At 48.1% G+C, this 14,334-nt stretch overlaps 1 protein-coding gene across 7 annotated transcripts in view; it reads left to right on the top strand.

Moving 5' to 3' along the window:
* Positions 1–6,528: 6,528 nt before the first annotated feature.
* LOC149462785 (pseudouridylate synthase 1 homolog) overlaps positions 6,529–14,334 on the top strand; it is a 91,585-nt gene continuing 83,779 nt past the window's right edge. For 6 of the 7 annotated variants that reach the window (XM_089676413.1, XM_089676409.1, XM_089676412.1 and 3 more), the window contains exon 1: positions 6,555–6,652. The gene's annotated coding sequence lies outside the window, so the exon portion shown is untranslated. Of the gene's footprint in view, positions 6,653–14,334 lie in introns of all 7 variants that reach the window. The other variant, XM_089676408.1, reaches the window with a different exon arrangement.

Below are 14,334 nucleotides of genomic sequence, written 5' to 3'. Positions count from 1 at the left end.
GTGAACTAACCCTTAAGGGCTTGTTCACACTTGCAGCACTCTCTACAATCACAGATTGCTTTTCAGATGATGGTAGAAGAGCAGCTTCTAGGCATTCAGGAGGTGAATGGCTTTTTGTTTTGTTTTTATAGCTCAACAGTGATGTTCTATGTAAATACCACAGCTCAACTGTGAGCCCACCAACTTGGCTCATGGTTGCAGCATGACCTCTATTCACTAGGATGGGTTGCATTTGTCGGTGGTACTGCCCTCTGAACACAACATGGGTATAACGTTTGCCAAGGCCATGGGATGGGTAAGACCCCACTCATGCATTGTATATAACATCTGAGAGGGAGACCCAGATAAGACTGGCCAGAGACTGGGGACTGTGTACCTACAACCAGAATCCATGGGAAGGAAGACTATGGAACCATGGATTAAGGCAATCTCCACTCTGTATTAGATCATCCTCTAAAAACGGGTCTCCAAAACTTTCTAAACAAAGGGTCGGTTTACTGTCCTTTGGACTTTAGGAGGGCTGAACTTTGGCTGGTGATTGTAGAAAATGTTGCAGCATAAAGGGAACTAAATATAAATATATAGTACAGCTCTTCCCTATACAAATCAAACAACTCTAAATGTAAAATATATAGTGAACATGTAACAATCAAAGCGAACATGCATCAATAAGGTGAACATGCACCAATACAAAGTCTCCCAAAATGAATCTCTTCAACTTGAATAAGTGATCTCTTCAACTTGAATAAAGAACAAAACTTCTGTCATTATACAGATTAAATCCTTCACCAAACAACCACCAGATGTGCCCTCACCTATTGTTTTTGACCTTACATCATGTCAGGTCAAACAACGCATGTGTCCCAAGAAGCGGACATGTATTGGTATAAGTATCCAGAGTGCAGGTTCTTCCTCCAGAGATCACCACTCTCCAAATCTCTCCACTCCACATACACGATATAAAAGATAGGAAACACAACAGTGCTCCATCCCCAAAATCAAACTATTCCATTAAAAACTTAAACAGTGGTCAGTCACATTCTTTAGGTGCTCATCGCACCAGATATAATGCACATATAAAAACAACGTTGTAACCATATAAACTCTTCCACTCATCTGCTGTGACAGTGAATCGGCTTGCGTAGTAAGTGTTGTGACGTCATCCAGTCCCTCCCCCACGCGCTGCACCACAGGGTCACATGGCTTCTTCAGAGGGATACGATTGTTCAATTTACATGTACATTACATTTACATTTAATTTTCACGCATGTTATGAGCATGTGGCTGGTGTAAGCTGCTTTCATTAGTTATAGATGATTGATTTAACACGTTATTGCTTGTGAGAAATATTTATATTATAAAAGGGAACTAAACAATACCTCAGGATTTGTAGTCAGTGGGAGTCAAACAATTACATAGCGCCTAATCAATAGGAGGGGGCATAGTGCACCATCATTGGTATTAGTTGGAGGAAAATCACACCATCATTGGTATTACACAAAACACATATTACAATAAATTTTGTTAAAGCTATATTAATGTAGAATTGTGTTTGTATAACTCTACAGAATATGTCAGAGGAGGTCGGTAGGAATAGCACTTGGAAGGAATTTGTCATGAATTGATTGGCCGTCATGTTAACAAATCAGGAGCTATCCATTACCATTTACCACCAAATGAAATACCCAATTTGTCCTGAAAAAAACAAGGTATAATTCACCTGGATATACAAAGTAGTTGTGATGATATGTAAAGGTTTACTAACACATGTCAAAGTTGTAAAATTTTACTTAGGCTTTAAGATTTGTTTTACCCTTAGGCGTGAAGGGGTTAAAAAAAACGTTAGTGTGCATGGCGCCTTATACTTGTGCAACATTTTTCCCATTTTAGCTTTACTTGGAATCAGACACATTTGGAGAGTCTGGGGGAAGGAGTTACATATCACTTAGCGACAGGGCTCTTTTGATACCTGAGGTGAGCTCTCACCCCGACTCTCATTCTGAAGATTTAGAAGATGTGAGTAAAGTGAAATAAGGGGACAAATATAAACCTTTCAGAAGTGAATCTGCTCAATTCTAATAGTGAAAATCCATATCCCTGCTTATGCACAGCGGTGACTGATATCTGACATCTCCATCATAAGTAGGGTTGCCACCTCATCCCTTTAAAACCGAACACATATTAATGACGCATGTTCTATGGCTAATTTATTGCAGATAAATTAGCCACAGAACACTTTAACCACTTTAATCAGCCACAGAACCTGTGTAATTTATGTGTTCGGTTTTAACCACTTGCCCTCCTGAGGATTTACCCCCCTTAAAAGGCCATTTTTTGCATTACGGCTCTGCGTTACTTTAACTGACAATTGCGCGGTCATGCAGTGCTGCACCCAAATGAAATTTATGTCCTTTTGTCCCCACAAATTCAGCTTTCTTTCGGTAGTATTTGATCGCCTGTGCGTTTTTAATTTTTTGCGCTATAAAAAAAGAGACAATTTTGAGAAAAAAAATATATATTTTTGACTGTTATTAAACATGTCCAGTAAAATTAAAAAAAAAAAAAAAAATCAGATTTCTTCATAAATTTAGGCCAAAATGCATTCTGCTACATGTCTTTGCTAAAACAAAGTCCCAATACGTGTAAATTAATTGGTTTATGTGAAAGTTATAGTTTTCACAAATGGCGGTATAGATACTGAAATTTTTTTATTTACTAGTAATGATGGCGATCAGCAACTTATAGAGGGACTGTGGCGGGCATTCTGACTATAGGGGGCATCCCCAGTGACACCAATACAGTGATCAGCGCTAAAAAAAAAAAAAAAAAAAAAAAAGCACTGACACTGTCCTAATGGCACTGGGCAGGAAAAGGTTAACATGACGGCCAATCAAAGGGTTAACTGTGTGCTGTTTTACAGTTTTACATAGTGCGGTGTCAGTGTGCTTCACTGTAAGCACACTGCTTTGCATGGCTGTGCTATGCAGAGCCATCCAAAGCAGTGTGCACGAGCTGGCAGGGAGAACTGTTTTGTTTACAAACAGTTCTCCTCCCCGTCGGAGATGCTTGCCAATCACTGAGCGCCAGTGAGTAATCACCGGTCGGAACCCGGTGATTAACAGTCGCGAATGGTGGTGCGGTTAGGGCGCACGTTCCTCCTACCCGGAAATGCAAAATCATGTATATATACAAGATTTTGTGCACCCATGCCGCCCTGTAGCTGCATATCTGCTATAGGGCAGTCAGGAAGTGGCTAAAGGGATGAGGTGGCAACCCTAGTCATAAGGACTTGAACGCCCCCCCCCCCCACAGGAAAACATTGCCCCCAGGAGTTTTAGAGGAATTTCTTCTATTAGTGGATCTCATTTCTTCTTCAGGGCTTCAGAAACATGAAAAGACAGACGATAAAGCTGGAAAACTTCACTCAGCACGTAAAACCTATTTAATCCGAAGAATAGAAGCTTTTCAATGACTTTTCCCTTGTCAATGACAAATGGAGAACCATGCAGAAGCTGAAATGAAAGTGGATGTAAAAACCTTCAGTGTTCAGCTCTCCCCTAATACTCACCCACGCCCATTCTCGGTCCAGCAATGTGCAGGAGAGCAGCTGCTCTCCCGGGTCTCTGCCTCCTCATTGGCTCAGTCACAGCAGCGGGAGCCATTGGCTCCCATTATTATCAATCACAGCCAGTGATCAGGGGGTGGGGCTGAGCCGCGCTCTACTGTGTCTTATGGATGCAGACAGTGGGACTCGGGAGCGAACATACACATCTGCCTCCATACTACTCAAGGGGGAGGAGCCAGAAGCGCCAGTGGAGTACCAGAGAAGAGGAGGATCAGGGCTGCTCTGTGCAAAACCACTACACAGGGCAGATAAGTATGACATGTTTGATATTTGAAAAAAAACGAACAAACAACAAACGAACCTTGAGCCCTGGTCCGCAGAGCAATTTCATGTGCAGCTTGCTAATATCTGTGCTACTTCATGCACAGATGTCAATGCAAGTCGCACATGAAGATCGCCAAAAAAAGCACAGGAAGCCTTTTGAAAAATCAGAGCAAATAAGGGTTGCACCGATTTGAATGTTTCCTTGAAATCATGCAACTTACAGTGAAGTGGCACAATTTCAAAGTCACGATTTTAAAGTTGGATGACTTGCCGATTTGAGGTGCGATTTGCAAGACATCTGATGTCTATGCAAATCGCACCAAAAGTAGTACATGCACAACTTCAGAAATTGGTACGGCTCCGACCAAGTTGGAACCGCACCAATATGACTGCTGTAATTGCAGACAATAGGGTGTGACTTGCCATGCGATTTGCAAGTTGCACGCAGTGTGAACGAGGACATAGGCACAAAGTGGGTGCGATTTGTCTAGGGTTGCCACCTCATCCCTTTACACCTGAACACATTACAGAGGTTCTGGGGCCGATTTAATGCAGGTAAGGCGCTGAGTTTAATTAAACGAGTTTTAACACCTTATGCAGGCCTTAGACGGGTCGAAAACCAGCCTTTATAAAAAAAATTTTTTTTAAAAAAATCGATCGTTCGATCGGCCGACGTTACCAACGGTTAAAAAACAAAAACAGTCGATTTTCGTCTCGTCTACGGCCGGCATTTAATTACTTCTTTCCCTTGCAGAGAGCTCCACTATTATATTTGACATGAAACAGTATTGTGGTTGCAACAATGTATCCATTTTGGATACAGATGGTTTTATTCAGATACAAATAGATACATTGTTGCAACCGCAAGACTTTTCATATAAAATATAATAGCGGACTGGAATTCTTATTCTTCTTTTTCTTGCAGGTCACGGCTCATGCGCAGATTTTTTATCAGTAAAATGATTGGCCGATTTGTCCATCATTGTCGGGAAAATCGGCATTGAATTTTCCAACTTTACCAATAAAAAAAAAAAAAGTGCCAAAACCCCGAAAAACGGCTGACCAATTAACCCACTAAGGGTACGAAAATCGGCCAATTTTCTACCCGTCTATGGCCTGCATATCACACCCAGAACCTGTGTAATTAATATGTGTTCAGGTGTAAAGGGATGAGGTGCTAGCCCTAGACTTGTCATGCGATTCTGAACTATAAAATCGCATTGGTGTGAATGGGGGCTTAGTTTCATTTGAACCCATATCACATATATAAGTCGTCCCCTCGGTATTACAGAGCCCCCCGGATACACGTCCCCTCGGTATCACAGAATCCCCCCCGATACACGTCCCTTCCGTATCACAGAGCCCCCCGATACTTTTCCCCTCTGTATCACAGAGCCCCCCCGATACACGTCCCTTCCGTATCACACAGCCCCCCATGATACACATCCCCTCCGTATCGCACAGCCCCCCCCATACACATCCCCTCCGTATCGCGCAGGCCCCGATACACGTCCCCTCCGTATCGCGCAGGCCCCGATACACGTCCCCTCCGTATCACACAGGCCCCGATACACGTCCCCTCCGTATCACACAGCCCCCCATGATACGCGTCCCCTCCGTATCGCACAGCCCCCCATGATCCACGTCCCCTCCGTATCGCACAGCCCCCCATGATCCACATCCCCTCCGTATCGCACAGCCCCCCATGATACACGTCCCCTCCGTATCGCACAGCCCCCCCATGATCCACGTCCCCTCCGTATCGCACAGCCCCCCCATGATACGCGTCCCCTCCGTATCGCACAGCCCCATGATACGCCTCCCCTCCGTATCGCACAGCCCCCCACGATACGCGTCCGCTCCGTATCGCACATACCTCGATACACGTCCCCTCCTTATCGCACAGCCCCCCATGATACGCGTCCCCTCCGTATCGCACAGCCCCCCATGATCCACGTCCCCTCCGTATCGCACAGCCCCCCATGATCCACGTCCCCTCCGTATCGCACAGCCCCCCATGATCCACGTCCCCTCCGTATCGCACAGCCCCCCCATGATCCACGTCCCCTCCGTATCGCACAGCCCCCCCATGATCCACGTCCCCTCCGTATCGCACAGCCCCATGATACGCGTCCGCTCCGTATCGCACATACCTCGATACACGTCCCCTCCTTATCGCACAGCCCCCCATGATACGTGTCCCCTCCGTATCACACAGCCCCCCCATGATACGCGTCCCCTCCATATCGCACATACCCCATGATACACGTCCCCTCCGTATCACAGCCCCCCATATCGCACATACCCCAATACACGTCCCCTCCGTAACACACAGCCCCCCATGATACACATCCCCTCTGTATCACACAGCCCCCCATGATACGCGTCCCCTCCGTATCACACAGCCCCCCATGATACGCGTCCCCTCCGTATCACACAGCCCCCCCAATACACGTCCCCTCCGTATCACACAGCCCCCCCCCCTCTTTCATATCATCACCGCCCCACACACTGTCCAGGTACAGGATGATACTTGTCCATTACCAGTGGCAATGTTTTGACCTAATAAAGTTGCAGCTTCAAAGGGCGGGAGAGGGGGATTGTGGGAGTTGTATTCGGCCTGTGATTGGTTCCCGCTCTATGACCCCGGAAGTGCTGTGGTCGGATTTGGTGAGGATCTCGGACCGGAGTGATTGAGTTCCGGCGATCAGTGTGAGTCTTGCGGTCTTCAGCTCTGTGTACTGGAATGGCTTGTTTCCTTGGGTGAGGAATGACGGAGGGGGACCGGGGATGGCACATGGCTCTTATACACGATGTACGGAGGAGGCATGGTGGTGTAGCATGAGATTCTTATCCCATTTCTGAGGGGAGGCGCTCTGTAGTGTTGGGGGGTCTGTCAGTCAGTCTGGAGGAGTGGAGGTGTGTATCTTTCTGGGTAGAGGGTCTATCAGGTGTCAGTGTAGGGAGGGGGCTTTCAGTCTGGAGGATTTATCAGGGAAAGGGTCTATCAGTATGGAAGTGATAGGCTAGGGGGGTGGGGGTCAGTGTGAGGGGGTCTGTCAGTGTGGAAGTGATAGTCTAGGGGGTGGGGGTCAGTGTGAGGGGGTCTGTCAGTGTGGAAGTGATAGTCTAGGGGGTGGGGGTCAGTGTGAGGGGGTCTGTCAGTGTGGGAGTGATAGTCTAGGGGGTGGGGGTCAGTGTGAGGGGGTCTGTCAGTGTGGGAGTGATAGGCTAGGGGGGTGGGGGTCAGTGTGAGGGGGTCTGTCAGTGTGGAAGTGATAGTCTAGGGGGGTGAGGGGTCAGTGTGAGGGGGTCTGTCAGTGTGGAAGTGATAGTCTAGGGGGGTGGGGGTCTGTCAGTGTGGGATTGATAGTCTAGGGGGGTGGGGGTCAGTGTGAGGGGGTCTGTCAGTGTGGGATTGATAGTCTAGGGGGGTGGGGGTCAGTGTGAGGGGGTCTGTCAGTGTGGGATTGATAGTCTAGGGGGGTGGGGGTCAGTGTGAGGGGGTCTGTCAGTGTGGGATTGATAGTCTAGGGGGGTGGGGGTCAGTGTGAGGGGGTCTGTCAGTGTGAGATTGATAGTCTAGGGGGGTGGGGGTCAGTGTGAGGGGGTCTGTCAGTGTGGGAGTGATAGGCTAGGGGGGTCTGTCAGTGTGAGGGGGTCTGTCAGTGTGGGATTGATAGTCTAGGGGGGTGATGTGGGGAATGTATATGGGTGGTGGTGGTGGTATTATTTCACTCTGGGGGTGTAGGGGGTGGGGATCATTCAGTTCTGGAGGGGTGACAGTCTGTCAATATGGGGGCTATGGGAGTGGTGGATGTAGTTCTGGGATGGTGGGGGTCTTTTACTTTGCAGGTGGGGGTTTCAGTAGCTGGGGTGAGGAGTGTCATGGGTGCAGAGTATCATGACCTACATTACTATCAGATTATATATTGAGGGAATACAGAATATCACGGCCATCATTATTTGTAGAGGATAGTGAGAGCTGAATGTCCACACAGAGTTAACCCAGTAAATGGCAGGGAGGGAGCTGAGCAGACGGCTCACAATGTATGTATTACATGTGCTTAGTGCTGTTAATTTTGCGCAGCACTTTACATCTATATTGTACCTTCACATCAGTCTCTAACCCTCAAGGAGCTTACAGTCTAAGATCCTAACTGACATTCATACATACACATATTAGGGCCAATTTAGACAGGAGCCAATTAACCTACCAGCATGTCTTTGGAGTGTGGGAGGAAACTGGAGTATCTGGAGGAAACCCGTCCAGGCAAAGGGAGAACATGCAAACTCCAGGCAGGTGGTGATGTCATTGGAATCCGAACCAATGATTCTATGATTGCCAAGCGGAAGTGCTAAACATTTAGCCACTGTTCTGCCGGCCCATAACCCAAATATCAGCGCTACATAGCGCCCATCCAGGACCATTTATCCACCATGCTGCTCTCAGTCTCTGAATAAGGGTCCTTTCACACAGACGGTCCGTTTTTTTTTTTTTGTTTTTTTTTTATGATTTAACTCACATTTTTTCAAATTAAAAACGGTTCAGTTTACATCAGTTTCTACATCATTTTTTTACATCATTTACCAGTGCAAAAACAGACCGTATGTCCGTTTACATCCGTTCTTCGTCTGTTCCAGTTTTTTGTTGCAGAAGAAAAGTAGGGTTTTCTTCTGTTCAAAAAAAGATGTTAACGGATGTAAACAGATGATCACCCGTTTACATCCGCTAGTCCATAGAAATACATGGGTGTCCGTTTTTCATCCATAAACAGATGAAAAACAGACATATGGAATGCCTGTGTGAAAAGACTCTAAATGTACTGTGTAACCAGCGGGTACCAATTAATCGCTTCCCGACTGCCCTATAGCATAAATACTGCTACAGGGCGGCACGGGTGCGCAAAATCACGTGTATATATACGTGATTTTGCATTTCTGGGTAGGGCTGTCAATTTACATGCCGTGGCTGTCGATCACCAGGTCCTGGCTGGTGAGTACTTGCTGGCGCCCTGTGATTTCTGAGGATCACCGACGAGGAGGAGAACTGTTTTTTGTTTACTAACAGTTCTCCTCCCTGTCAGGTCGATTACAGTGAAGCACACAGACACAGTCCTCTAGTAAAACACTCCCAGCACACAGTTAACCCTTTGATCGCCCGTTATGTTAACCCCTTCCTGCCCAGTGCCACTAGTACAGTGTCATTGGTTTTTTGGGGTTTTTTTTTAGCACTGATCACTGTATTGGTGTCAATGACAACAAGTCAGTTCCCCCCAGTGTCAGAATGTCCACCGCAGTCACGCTTTAAGTCGCAGATCGCCGCCATTACAGTAACAATAAAAAATAAAATACCAGTATATATACTGCTGTGACGTGGGTGTAGGCAGGACAGAACACACACCGAGGATGATAAACACACTAAGCTTTATTGACATATGGGAGACACTTAATCAGGGTAGGAAGGTAGCGTCCGGGTACCCAAACAAGGGGAGTAGAGGGGGGAGGAGCCTGAAACAATTGTAATCCGGCCCACGATAGGGCAAACTTGGAGTCTCTGGAAAATTGTAATCCAGGCAGGGTAATGGAGGGGCTCACGGACAGTCCAGGCAGGGGAAAGTAAGGGGAAAAGTCACAGACAGTCCAGGCAGGGGTATAGACACTCACAGTTCTGGCAGGGGTCCCTTCTGGCTCCCAGCGGCCGGCAGCAGGCAACAACAACCCTCAGTACACGGCAGGTAATCTACACAGCTGGTAGTTCACAGCAGCAACGGGTAAGCCTGGCCCCAGAGTATTAGACAGAGTATCGTGGGACCCACAGCAGGCAGTTCACAGCAGCAACGGGTAAGTAATCCAGGCAGAGAAGAGTAAGGGGGGAAAGTTCACGGACAGTCCAAAGAGAGATAAAACGGGTGCAGACACTCACGGTTCCGGCAGGGATGTCCTGCCTCACAGCGGAGGACAGCAGGGGGGCGACCCTTCTCAGCACACAGCAGAGGGTCCACACAGCAGGCACTAGTCCTGATACTCCAGCACACAGCTACACAAGCAATCCTGGCCCTGCAGTATTAGGCAGTATAGCAGCAGGTACTCCTCCTGAGCCCTGAGTATTAGCTGAGTGTTCAGCGGGTGATAGTCCCCAATCTCCCTGGGGTATTGCAGAGTATTCAGCGGGTAATAATCCTCAAGTCCCTGGTGTATGGCAGAGTGCCCAGCGGGTAATAATCCCCAATTCCCTGGTGGATTGCAGAGTGCTCAGAGGGTAATATGTCTCTATTCCCGGGAGTATTGCAGAGTGGCTGCGTAGACCTCCCAGCAGCTGGCAGCGGAAAGAACAACCAGGAGAGCCCTGCATCAGCCTTCTTAAGGCTTTTGCAGGACGCTCCCGGTTGTCCTGGCAATGTCGGGCGGCATGCCTCGTTGCCCAGGCAACGAGGCACTCCCCCTTGACACGGGCCGCGCTCTCAAGAGCGCGGCCTTTGTCTCCAGCGAGTGCAGGCGTGGGAAATCTTGTAGCCACACCACACTCGTCCCGGAACCTCCCTGCGGGAGGTCACCCCTCTCCGGGCCATATGGCCAGGAGAGGCGTGAATCTCACCACAGGTGGTCATCTTCCTCCTGCCGGCTGTGTGGGGTGGGAGAAAGATGGCCGCGGCAGGGTGAGGAAAGTAACACTTCTCATCCTATGCAGCCCGGCTTCAAAGGGCCGTGACAGGATGAGAAGGGGGGAAGGAAGGTGCCACACAGGACACAGGCACTAGGGGGGGCAGCTCTGCAGGCACACCGTGACAACTGCCATTTGTAAACGCTATAACTTTCACGTAAACCAATTAATTTACACGTATTGGGATTTTTTTTTTACCAAAGACATGGAGCAGAATACATTTTGGCATACATTTATGAGGAAATTTGATTTTTAAAATTTTTTTTACTGGACATATTTAATAGCAAAAAGTCAAAAATATATTTTTTTTTCTCAAAATTATCGGCCTTTTTTTTTTTATAGCGCAAAAAATAAAACCGCATAGGCAATCAACTACCACTGAAAGAAAGGTCAATTTGTGGGAAAAAAGGATGTAAATTTCATTTGGGTGCAGCGTTGCATGACCGCGCAACTGTCAGTTAAAGTAACGCAGCGCCGTAAACCAAAAAATGGCCTGGTCAGGAAGGGGGGTAAATCCTCTGAAGGGCAAGTGGTTAAAGCACCCATTGGTTGTGACAGTGGTCATTTTACAGGATGTTTTATCCTGACCCTCTCCCTCTTTAGCAGCTTGCACCACCATCTCCCTATTCCCTTACTTTATGATCATGTCTCTAATCACACTCACATTGGTTGGCAAAAGGGGTTCTGTCAGTCTGAGGTGCCAGTGGCGATAAAGGCGGGGGAGAGTGCTGGGGTCAATCTGCTGTGTCAGTAGTTAGAGGTTAAGGTGTCAGTCTGGATGTGGAGGAGGTCTTTCAGTCAGTCTGGGGTGTCAGTGGTGGGAATGGGGGTAGGGCTGGGTCATTCTGCGGTGTCAGTCTGAGGTGTCAGTAGTTGGTGGTGGGGGATTTCTCCCAAATAAGGTTTCCCCTCAATTATGTAAATGGAACCCCAACGTTGCTGTGTGCTGAAGAGGGTCCATACACTGTTATTGGTCAACTCACCGCAGGGCACTTTAGTGCATTATCAGACATTACCTTACAATGTATGTCTGTTGGAAGGTGTGTTGGGGAGCCATTATGATCACTGTCATATCAAACAACTTATGGTTCAACAATGTACAGTAAATGAGCATTTACAGGAAGATCCACCTTCTGTCCATCAATAGAAATGATCACTAACACCAAGATAAATGGATAACACACTGAGTAAAATACTTTAGTTGACATAAAAAAAAATCACACAGAGGAGGGAGGAAACCCACCTACTTTAAACCGTTTGAAACTTGAGACTGACACCCCTTTTATCCACATCACTGACAACCTAGACTAAGAGACCCCCACTCTTCCAGACTGACAACCCCAACTACTGACACTGCAGACTGACCCAGCCCTCCCCCACTTCCTGCCACTGACACTGCAGACTGACCCAGTCCTCCCCCACTTCCTGCCACTGACACTGCAGACTGACCCAGTCCTCCCCCACTTCCTGCCACTGACACTGACCCAGCCCTCCCCCACTTCCTGACACTGCAGACTGACCCAGCCCTCCCCCACTTCCTGACACTGCAGACTGACCCAGCCCTCCCCCACTTCCTGACACTGCAGACTGACCCAGCCCTCCCCCACTTCCTGACACTGCAGACTGACCCAGCCCTCCCCCACTTCCTGACACTGCAGACTGACCCAGCCCTCCCCCACTTCCTGACACTGCAGACTGACCCAGCCCTCCCCCACTTCCTGACACTGCAGACTGACCCAGCCCTCCCCCACTTCCTGACACTGCAGACTGACCCAGCCCTCCCCCACTTCCTGACACTGCAGACTGACCCAGCCCTCCCCCACTTCCTGACACTGCAGACTGACCCAGCCCTCCCCCACTTCCTGACACTGCAGACTGACCCAGCCCTCCCCCACTTCCTGACACTGCAGACTGACCCAGCCCTCCCCCACTTCCTGACACTGCAGACTGACCCAGCCCTCCCCCACTTACTGACACTGCAGACTGACCCAGCCCTCCCCCACTTACTGCCACTGACACTGCAGACTGACCCAGCCCTCCCCCACTTCCTGCCACTGACACTGCAGACTGACCCAGCCCTCCTCCACTTCCTGCCACTGACACTGCAGACTGAACAAACCCCACTGCCATAAACAATTGGAACATCCCCACTGTGAGTTTAAAGTAGAACTGCTCTGCATCTGAGTACCACAGACCAAAACTGCTATATAATTAATTTTTAATGTTCCACACAAACTCCTCCATCCACCAATGTCCCCATGCTTTATTTTGCTAAGAAATTATTTTGAAAAACACCTCCTGGCATTTCTGGCAGTGGCCACCTTAAGTAGGGGCAGATGATTCATGTAGCAGCTACTTCCTGGAATCCATCTGTTCCTATCTCAGGCATTGGCTGGGCTGAAAACCCTCCCTCCCCTTCTGAAGACTGCTGGGATGTATGACATCATTTGCCTAGGCATGGGAACCAGGAAGTAAATTTAAGGAATGCAAAAAAAAGAAAAGGTTAAAACACGTAAAAATTAAATGCTTCCCTATCTGTTTACTAATGCTAGCAGCATAAAGTCAGTTTTCATGCATACTTCAATGAGCTTTATACATGTTGCAGATGCCCATGCAGAAAAAATCTGCACATGATACTAGTGTTGTGGTGTGAACAGGGCACATAGAGAACAATTGATTTTGGTGTGCCCTTGCAGAACTTGTGCAGAAAAACTGACATCTCTGCATCATGGTGTGAATGAGCTCTAAATGATCAGAGATATTATCATACAGTAGGGGGATGGTGGTGCAGGCTGGTAGAGGGGGAGAAGATCGGGATAAAACATCCCTTCCTCTCCCTGTAACCGGACAGCTGTCTAACAACCACTGGGGGCTTTAACCCCTTCCTGCTGGTTTTAGAGGTTTTAGATGCCGAGAAATGGGCATTTCAGTCATGTGACCGCCGTGATTGGCTGTCACAGTGGTCATATGATTGGAAAGCTCCTGATCGCAAGTAGCTTTCCATTACCCACTCTTTCAGCAAAGCACTGTTTACATTTTGGTAGTTCTCTCAGCATAAAGGCCCACCTGCCGAGAGGCCGCATGCATGTGTACGGCCAGCAGGAAGATCCTAAAGCGGAGTTCCACTCAAAAGCAGACGCTCTGCTTATTTGCTTCCTCCACCCCTCCACTGCCATATTTGGCACCTTTTGAAGGGGAGGGTGGGAGTGGCGAGTACCTGTTTTTGACAGGTACCTGCTCCCACTTCCAGCTCAGTTTGCCGCGGTGAATTGAGCCCGAAGTTTGGCCCCCTCCTTTCCCCTCAGTTTCTTGGGAATCTTCATAGGTCCCAGAAGACTGCTGGACCAATGAGAATGCACAGCGTGACTCGCACATGCGCAGTGGGTACCCGGCTGTGAAGCCGCAAGCTGTAACAGTCTGATGCCCACAGTTGTGATGCCGGGGAGAGGAGAGGCAGAGAAGTGACGGCGCAGGTGAGCACATTGCTGGACCCTGGGACAGGTGAGTGTGTTTATTAAAAGTCAGCAGCTACAGTTTTTGCAGCTGCTGACTTAAACACAACACTGACTGAAACTCCACTTTAAGTAGCAACTGCTGGTTATATAGTACATTTCTCCAGAGATTGAAGTGTAATTGCAAGCAGCTTGCTTAGCTCCCTCCCTGGAGTTTATTGAGTTAACTCTATGTAAACATTCAAATTCCTCTCTCCTCTTATAATGATGGCCGTTGTATTCTGCACCCCCTTTATTAGTAATGTAGGCTGTGATATTCTGCACCCCCT

Source organism: Staurois parvus, unplaced genomic scaffold (assembly GCF_062004578.1).
Source record: "Staurois parvus isolate SC_StPar_1 unplaced genomic scaffold, SC_StPar_1.0 ptg000168l, whole genome shotgun sequence".
NCBI lineage: Eukaryota > Metazoa > Chordata > Amphibia > Anura > Ranidae > Staurois > Staurois parvus.
The sequence above is the reverse complement of the archived record's forward strand: the minus strand, read 5'-3'. Positions and strand labels throughout refer to the sequence as shown.